At 33.1% G+C, this 9,718-nt stretch overlaps 1 long non-coding RNA gene across 1 annotated transcript; it reads left to right on the forward strand.

The window, feature by feature from the left end:
* The first annotated feature begins 5,807 nt into the window (after window positions 1-5,807).
* Window positions 5,808-8,637, forward strand: LOC135221544 (uncharacterized). Its single transcript, XR_010316018.1, has 4 exons — window positions 5,808-5,933; window positions 6,081-6,242; window positions 6,657-6,776; window positions 6,958-8,637. It is a non-coding gene; the product is annotated as an uncharacterized LOC135221544 (long non-coding RNA).
* Window positions 8,638-9,718: the final 1,081 nt, after the last annotated feature.

The following is a 9,718-nucleotide window of genomic DNA, read 5'->3' on the forward strand; positions in this document are numbered from 1 at the left end:
ACATATAAAGAATTAAAACTAAAAAAAATAAAAGGAAACATTCGAGATAGCTCCCATTCAAATATGTTTCCAAGGTTTTAAGCTTACAAACAACGAAGGGAAAAATCCGAGATACGGTTCCACCAACGAAAGACGATTCATAAGGAAGAGGAGGTTGAGGGTCAGTGACCTGGTGAATATCTTGGACGAATCACAGGTAGGAGATGGAGAGGAAGCTGATTCGGATGTCTTTGAGCAAAGTGGAGGAAAATGGAGCGTGAAATAAGGAGCCTTTAAAATCAACGGTTGAGTTACTGGAGAGTATGATGTGAAGTCAGTGATTATAATCAAAAGCCTTGTCTCTTGACTGCGAGAAATATCCAGACCAGTCTTTGTAAGAAAAAAATAACTCTTTATTATTAGTAGAATATGTTGATAACTTAACGATAGTTATTTTCCTTATGCAAACCCTAACTGAAAGTGACCTTCACAGGCTTCCAAGCCTTCGATTCTTTGGCGAGGCCTTATGGTTTATGTCGATTTTTTGTGTTTTATTCTTCTGAAAGGGCACTTTCCCCAGTTCTTAGAAAATTAACCTTATTCGCCAAATTACCTTTTTTTGTTTTTTTTGTAGTCTTTAATCCACATTTGTTCTGGTGTCTTTTGTCTCTGGCACTTTAATTTGGACAGTATGGCTTTTAAATATTCTCCTGTCTGCTTGAATGCAAATACCTAAATTTGCGTTAGAATCAGTTTTTTTTTCCGGCTGACATAACGTAATTAACTTTCAATCATTGGATTGGAGAATTGTCAATTCCATATGACTGAACTGCAATTAGCAATTATCAGCCTAATACAGCATTGCGAGCGTGAAAAAGATTGTTTGATATACTATGTGATTAATTTCTTCCAGAATTTTCAGTTATTTAAACACGGAAATAAATGCATAGGAAATAGATAAATTAGTTCAGTTACCAGCTGTGTGTTTGAAAAATACTATAGTTCTAGTCTTTGAGAACGAGTTATAGAAATATTTGGAATATCATTTATATACCAAAAACTGTCTTGCATATTCAGTTACTATTTTGTAATGTCTTTCCAGTAATTTTTGTATCATTATTTACGGAATCATTTAACAAATTTTCACGAAACATAATCCATAACTTCATCGCCCCTCTTTGCCTTTATATTTAGTGTTTTTAGTTTTTCTGTAAAAGAAAACTATTGAGATGGCTGTGTCTGTCCGTCCCCACTTTTCCTGTCCGTACTCAGATCTTAATAATAACTGAGGTTAGAGGGCTGCAGATTGGTATGTTGATCATCCACCTATCAATCACCAATTTTACCAAATTGCAGCCCTCTACCCTCAGTATTTTTCTTATTATTTAAGGTTAAAGTTAGCCATGATTGTGCTTCTGGCAAAGCAACAACACAGGCCACCAATGGCTGGCTAAGAGTTAATGGGCCGCGTCTCATACAGCATTATACATAGACCATAAAAAATATATCTGTTTTCAGTGACCTTAATTATACTCTGTACAGAAAACTCGATTTCTTCGGCACATTTTTTACTTGTTATTATCTTGTAATGTCATCCTGCCATTAACATTCTCATCAATGTTTGTGGATCATTTAACAAAATTCATCGTTTCGAGAACCACAGTCCCATACCTTCATTCCATCCGTTTTGATTTTATATTTCTTGTTTCTTATTCAACTGTTTATGTTTTCCTCACATTTCATCGTTTAATCATTAAGACGATAACGAATCGTTTGTGGCTCCTAGTACAGCAGTCTCTGAAATATAGTATTTTTCTCTCTATATTTTGATGTTTTTATGGGCTTATTTATTTGATGGAATTCTTTTGTAACAGAAAATTTTTACCATTCATATATATATATATATATATATATATATATATATATATATATACATAATATATATATATATATATATATATATATATATATATATATATATATATATATATATATATATATATATATATATATATATATATATATATATATATATATGACCTGAAGTGGGAGACAGCAGTCTCTGAAATATAGTATTTTTCTTCTATATTTTGGTGTTTTTATGGACTCCTTTTATATATATGTATATATATATATATATATATATATATATATATATATATATATATATATATATATATATATATATATATATATATATATATATAATATTATATATATAATATTGAATGTATGCTTCTACAGGAATGGATATAATCATGTGATGAAAAAAAAAAAAACGCTTGATACAGGATCATGCAGCAACCACTAGGAATTGGTGACTTCAAGGTAATGCTGAGAAATACAAAGCTGATAAAAAATCATCTGGGAGCGAAACGGCCTCTGAATCCACGTAAACATCTTAATCACCCAACTGTCGGTCAGGAGTGGAATTCCACCTTTGTGGATCTCCTTGACAATAACAATTCTGGTGTTCTTCGATTTTATCTTTAAATTTCGTCAATAATTTCAATGTTAATGGGGAATAAAGACATCATCCCACTTATGAGGTAATTTCCGGTATCACTGATGTGGGTATGGTAACCCAGATTCTCTCTCTCTCTCTCTCTCTCTCTCTCTCTCTGTTACTCGTTGGATGAATCGGTTACGTGCTCGACTATCGATCTGAAGGATCGGGTTCGAATCCTCGTTCTGCCAGCAAGGATTCAAAGGAATTTATTTCCGGTGATAGAAATTCATTTCTCGGTGTGGTTCGGATCCCACAATAAGCTGTAGGTCCCGTTGCCAAGTAACCAATTGGTTCCTAGCCACGTAAAAATATCTAATCCTTCGGGGCCAGCCTGTTAATCAGCTCAGTAGTCTGGTTAAACTAAGATAGACTTCACTCGCTCTCTCTCTATCTCTCTCTCTCTCTCTCTTTGCTTTTCTGCATGGTCTAGCGTACTTCTGATACCCTAGCGAGGGGTGGGGGTGGGGCGGGGCCCGTATTGCCTAGCACTGCGACCTACTAGGTCATTCAGCGCTGAAAGGAAATTGAGTAAAGTAGGCTTGAAAGGTGTAACAGGGGGAAACAATTTTTAGGAGAGGGTAGAAAGTAAGATGGAAGAAAGAGGCTATGAACGGAGGTATAGTAAAAGTAATGAAATGGGTTGCAGCTATGGGCCGAAGGGACGCTGCAAAGAATGTTAACTAACGCCTACATTGCACCGCGTGGGTTGAACTGATGGCACTAACCCCCTACGGATGTGTGGCATATTAGATAGTGCGGAGTATATTTTACCCCAAGACTGTTCTCGGGTAACGATCAAAGACAATAAACGAAAGATGGGAACTGACTATTTATACCATTAAAAAAAACGTCATCCAACCCGTCAGGATGCGCGCCATCTATTGATTATGCCCTCAACTAAAACTCGGCTGTGGCGTAGCGCGGCTTTTTTAAATGTTAAAATTTATTCTTATGCTAAAATAAACTTCTCTTTATAAATTATTGAATACTAAATCGATTAATATTGCTTGTTAACATGATTATATGGCTCTATCATAGCTTATGACTTATATATTAGGCATTTCTGAATCATTAAATAAATAAAACCTTCAGTTAATGTAACATTAATTGCTAAGTATCTATATCTAAAATTGAGAGGGCAGTTAGAATGAAACAAACTTATTCTCATATTATCTTATTATTCACCAATATAGTATACAGTAATTATTTTCCTTTTTTTGGGCTTGTTGCTTATGATTGTATACTGTACATACCTAAGCAACTGTACACAAATGTTCTTGCAAAGAACATAAACAAAGTAAAAAGAAATGGCACATGCTTCATTTGCATGCAATAGTCATACAAGTCATGCAAACAAAACATGCATATATCAGAATTTAAATAGCAAACAAAGCATGGGATGATCAAAACCAATAATATGAAATCAAAAATGAAAAAGCAGGACTTAACTTGCATGCTGATTAGGCAAAAGTTAAGCAATATTTGTTAATAAAACTAAAAAAAGTACAACAACAAAGTAGTAAAAGTAAGGTACCCTTTTATAACAAATGCAATGCTGTATTTTACAGAATACTGTATAAGCAAAAATCTAGGTTTAACTTAATTTCCATAAAAAGCAAATAAAAATTGAAATCACAAATCAAATAGGAAACAAACCTATTTATAACAATTTATTAAAATCTCATAGCCCAATTGTGGGAGTTCTCAAAAATGCATATTCAATTGGCACCCTTTTATGAAGGTAATGTAAACAACACTTCTGCCTGGTATTTTCTAGTAAAATGCCATTTCTGCAAGAAGCATGCACAATTCCTAAAAAAAATTTGAAACAATTATTCTAATTGACTGAACCATGTTTCTTTTTGCATCATGTACAGTACAAGCAAAGTATCATAGGTTTTCACAACTTGTTTTGCCAATTTATTACTACTGTATTACTGTACATTTGCTGCCAAATGTAAAATTTACTTTTGGAATACTATGGGGGTGTTGGTACCAATTACAAGATTTCATTAAAAAAATTGAACAATTATGAGCATATAATGCAGAAACTTAGATGAAACGGTAAGAATGATCTTGTGGGAGCAGATATGCTGGTTTGCATGTAATTTTCTTTTATTTTGAATGCTTTTATCCATACATATAGGAAAATTCAATCATAGATTATTAAAAGGTTAGTGAACTTGAAATTAAAGTAAGACACTCTAACTTAACTAACCTACTTATGCTCTCCCATATGAATGCTCCCACAAGATACATCCTTCCTGATGGAACAACTTTGGTTCGCTAAATAGTTGCTTATAATGAAAAATTAAGGTAAACATTTATAACTACAACCCAATGGTAAGCTGCTGAGAATATAACATAAACTACCAGTTATATATACAGTATATCAAAGTTGCTGTGAGAAGCCTATCTGGAAAAGGCATGGAGACCCAATATTCACGAATTGTATGACAGTGATAGGAATTGGTATGTTTATTTCATATTTCTAGAGATTTTCAAGATATGCAAATATAACTTTAAGGTATTTATTTGAAATACAATTGACAAGAATGACAAGAAAATATAGTTTTTCTAGTTGATTTTGATATGTTTTGCAAGATAGCTTCATTTCATTGCAAATTACTGTTGACATGGTTAGGTAACTGTTGGCATGGTTATGGTACCGCTGATATGGTTAGGTTTACTGTTGACATGATTAGGCTACTGATGTACATTACAGGAAGGTTAGGTGGTTGGTTGTTGGGGTTTCAAATGGCAAATATTTTTTTCTAGTCGAAAATCACATGTAAATATATTTTCTTTCCGCTTAGAGGCGTCCACCGTATTATAAATATTTTCCAATATTTTATTCGGAATAACACGCACCGACATTCAATTTTGCTTTGGTCTATTTTAATTCTTCATTTTCTCTAAAAGTCATCAATGTACTTTGTAACAGATGTAATGAGTTTTATTACCTTTCTTTATTCTGAGGAAAAGCATGAAAAATCAGATGGGGAAAATCATTTTCGTCCTATTGCAAACCACACACGGGTGATGATGGCTACGCCCACTCAGATTGAAATTGAATGCCCGCTTTGTGAAAAAGTAAACAAACAGACGATGTAGGCAGGTGAAATGCTACCGCCATCTTCATTTCATGCCAGGAACTAAATTGTATGCGGCCGATGCGGCTGTGGCGGCTTGAGCTTCCCATCTTTCGTGTATTGTCTTTGGGTAACGATATAGCCACCCTTGGTAGTTGCTCCTGGAGCTGATCGTCCTTGGCAAATGATGTTTACCCTCGTCGGACATTGTTAGGGCAGCGCCGGCACCTCATTCTTCCGTCGGCAGGCAAAGGTTGTTTTTATTATACATGTGGCAGTTTGATTTTCATTTTTTTTTAATTTATCACGTTTATAGGATCCATTCGGTTTCATTATGCGGTGGTTCTCCTTGCGTAAGTGTTCGTCTTGATTTTGGTAGATTTTGTGAAGAAGTTAATGATTGCTTTGATGTTAACATTACATTAGATTGACAATCTCTTACGCTTAGTTACGTAAAGGAGTGTCGTTATAAAATAATTTATTTATTTCTATTGTTTCAGGTTCGTCCTTGTTGATGGCCACTCGGGTGATAGTACGTATCGGCATGGGCATTTAGACTTCAATTTCTCTTGATGTTTGGACGATGGAATCTTGAAGGAGGAAGAGTTTGACCCGCTTCATTTTTCAAGAGTTTCGGTAAATAGAGAAGATGGAGATAAACGGTGAGTGATTTGCTGTTTGCATCTTTGCATTTTTTTTTTTATAAATCCTCCACCCTTATAGGGGCGGTGGCCCTTTAGGGGTGGAGGTACTCCCTTGAAGTAGTTATGGTTGGACGGAAGTCCTGCCATAATTAAGTTCCTGGAAGGAAAATGTCTAATATCAGGTACTTGGTGAGTGTGAGTTTTAAAGTTGAGATTTATTAATGCTCGAAGAAAATTTTTAAACAAAAACTTGTCTCGTACTTGATATTTGATTCTTGAATAACCAACGTCAGTTTGATTTTTATTGTAATATTTGATTTTTATTGTAACTAAGGAAGTATTCTTTTTAAAATTCGTAATTCTCCTTCACGATATACGCTGCATATTTAGGTTGTGCCAGCGGACTGTTCTAAATTTGTTCATTTATTTCAGATTAATCTCTAAATCCGATGTGGCCAGGCTGTTCAAACTAAAGGGACTAAGGTGTGGATAATGTTGAGACCTAAGACCTGGAATGAAAGTAGCTGCAAATGTCATCTTGAATTTCTGAAGGTAATTTTTTTTTACCCCCGTTCAATCATTAATGTAAGGGACGCTTGTCAGATTTCTTTAGCAATTACATTGTCCACCAGTGGTATTTTCTTCTATATAAAAACTTGTTATAAATTCTGAGGTTAATATTTTTGCAATTAAGCCTTCTCTGAATTCTTAAACATTTTTTTTATTGCTCCAGGTTGTTTTGATGTCTGACTGGTGTGGCCTGAACTGAAACGGATGTGACACTTCGTTCTTTCGAAGTTTCCAGTTAATTGGAAATGATGAAATAGATTATTGACTAAAAGCTTCAGCCTTGGCCAGTTTTGGTGGAGCTGGGGTTGCAATGCTACCATGGAGTTCAATTGGATTCTTGAAACTGTCGTGGATGAGATTTATAATGTACTATACTCTTAAAATAATGGCAAATGTCCTTATCCCTACTCTTTTCCATGGTTAGTGTTTCATGACTCTAAAGGTAAAAATTGTGCTAGGAAACTTTAAGCTAGTGGCTTGCATTCCAAAAAGGCCAATATTGGCTAAAGTAAAGGTTTTGGTAAGGCTTAAAAAGACAACAAAGAATCTGAACTAGAGTACTTGAGTACTTGACGGGCGTTTATCTAAGGTTACTGTAACTGTTGATTGTAGTGTTCTTCAGGCCCAGAGGAAATCGCTAGAAAAAAGAAATTGTCCTTGGCTATTAACTAAAAAGAATGTATAGAGTAAATTTTAATTCTCCTAGAAATGCCAAAATTAAATAGTTTTAAAATTTTCTAAAAGTTAAAAGAAAAGCTGGTCAATGGTAAAAATAATTAATTGCCCTTAATGTAGATGTGTAAACGTGCCTATTTGTTTATTAGGTCAATTGCTTCAACGAAGTTGGGTTCTAATCTGTGAATCTTCGAACTGTTTTCCGTAATGAAAAATACATTAACCACTTAGTGGCGGTGAGAGCTGAATCTACCTAGTCTATCGTGGACAGGTATTCATTAATATATCTCGTAGGGAAATTCATTAATTAAGGAGGGAAGTTTAGCGTGACATAATTTGAGCTTGGGAAAGTTTGGCTAATAAATGGGTAACGGTAAATGAAGACCTCGTTTACTACAAGTAGACGGATACGAACAGGGGGCCAACATATTTAATACACGGGGGGAGAGATTAAGATTTTAGTTGCTGTAATTATTATTTTTTTTTACACAATAAAAACTAAAGATAGTGCTCCAAGTATTTTACTTGATACACAAACTTAGGATACAGAGCATACTGTAGTGGCGTTTCTCAGTGCCTCGTCCTGTTGTCGGCAGAATCCAGAAAAATGGTATGTTAGATTGTCGGCGTGAATAATCGACCCCATCGTTCGTTACATTTTCTAGAAGAGGGGCTTCGTTATCCAATAAAATATTTTAATAGTACAAAAACACGTAGAAACGTAACTGTTTGCACAAGTCAGTACTAGCAAGCAAGTAATACAGCCTCGGACACTCGAAGAATTTTCATGATCACGAAAAGTTTTAACTTCGTGCAACGAGAAAACATTATCATCTGCCACAAACTAGCTATCATTTATTAAGTCCTCAAAATGATTAATTATTAATAGACGGCAATTCTCAGGATCGGTTTATGGCCCGTCCACACGGTCGACCTCTGCTCGGTAAACTTTGCCTCTTTGCGGGCTAAGCCTGTCGCACGCTTTTATGCTGCTGTCAGAACGACACTGGTTGGATAGTGTCTGTGAGAGCCTGGCAGTGGCTCCGCTGTACTCTGACGTCATTTTTCCGCTATTATCTACTATTTACGTTGAAGTAAAATGGTTGTTTAAAAGGACAAGTGTGTATTTTAGATAATTACATTATACTGAGGCGCACACATATCTGTGTATAATATGTATTAAATAAACAAGTAGAACAAATTCGGTTCAATAGGACCTATACACTTTAATCAATAGAATCGTAGCAACAAATCACCTAAAGACATTAATCTTCAACGAAGTTTATGAGAATATCATGAATAACGTAAACGAAATAGTAAGTAAAACAAATATTTTAAGGAAACATACAGAAACCATATTTGTAAAAAGGTATTACAAGAAAATAAGAACAAACTGACAAAGATAATTATTTACAAGATATTAAGACTTTATGCAAGACAGCTTCTAAAAAAAACATGTTGTTAAGGACACACCTGCATGCCTTAATTATCAGCTTATGGTTATCGACCACTCTTGTCATCCAAGATTTATATTGGTAATTAGAGAGCCCTCTCTCCTGAATCCTTGTTTGTTTGTGGTACATTAGGATATAAATTATATTTCAGTACATTGGTTAATTTACATGTAAAACTTTGATACAATCGGTCAGTTTGTTAGATTACCCTTAATTACAAGTAATTATTTATATGCTGGATATATGTATATGTATATGCATATGTATATGCATATGCATATGTATATGCATTATGTAGATATATATATATATATATATATATATATATATATATATATATATATATATATATATATATATATATATATATAACATATATACATACAATACATATATATATATATATATATATATATATATATATATATATTATATATATACTATCATATATATATATATATATATATATATATATATATATATATATATATACATATATATATATATATATATATATATATATATATATATATATATATATATATATATATATATATATATATAATATATATATATATATATATACATATATATATATATATATATATATATATATATATATATATATATATATATATATATATATATATATATATATATATATATTATATATATATATATATATATATATATATTAGACAATGCAATTATGAGTAAGTTGTAAAGAATCATAAGGAATCTTCTTGTCACCTGATTGTCAAATGTCAGTAAGCTCTCTCCATAATGGACTAGAGT

The sequence above is a fragment of the Macrobrachium nipponense genome, chromosome 2 (assembly GCF_015104395.2).
Source record: "Macrobrachium nipponense isolate FS-2020 chromosome 2, ASM1510439v2, whole genome shotgun sequence".
Lineage (NCBI taxonomy): Eukaryota > Metazoa > Arthropoda > Malacostraca > Decapoda > Palaemonidae > Macrobrachium > Macrobrachium nipponense.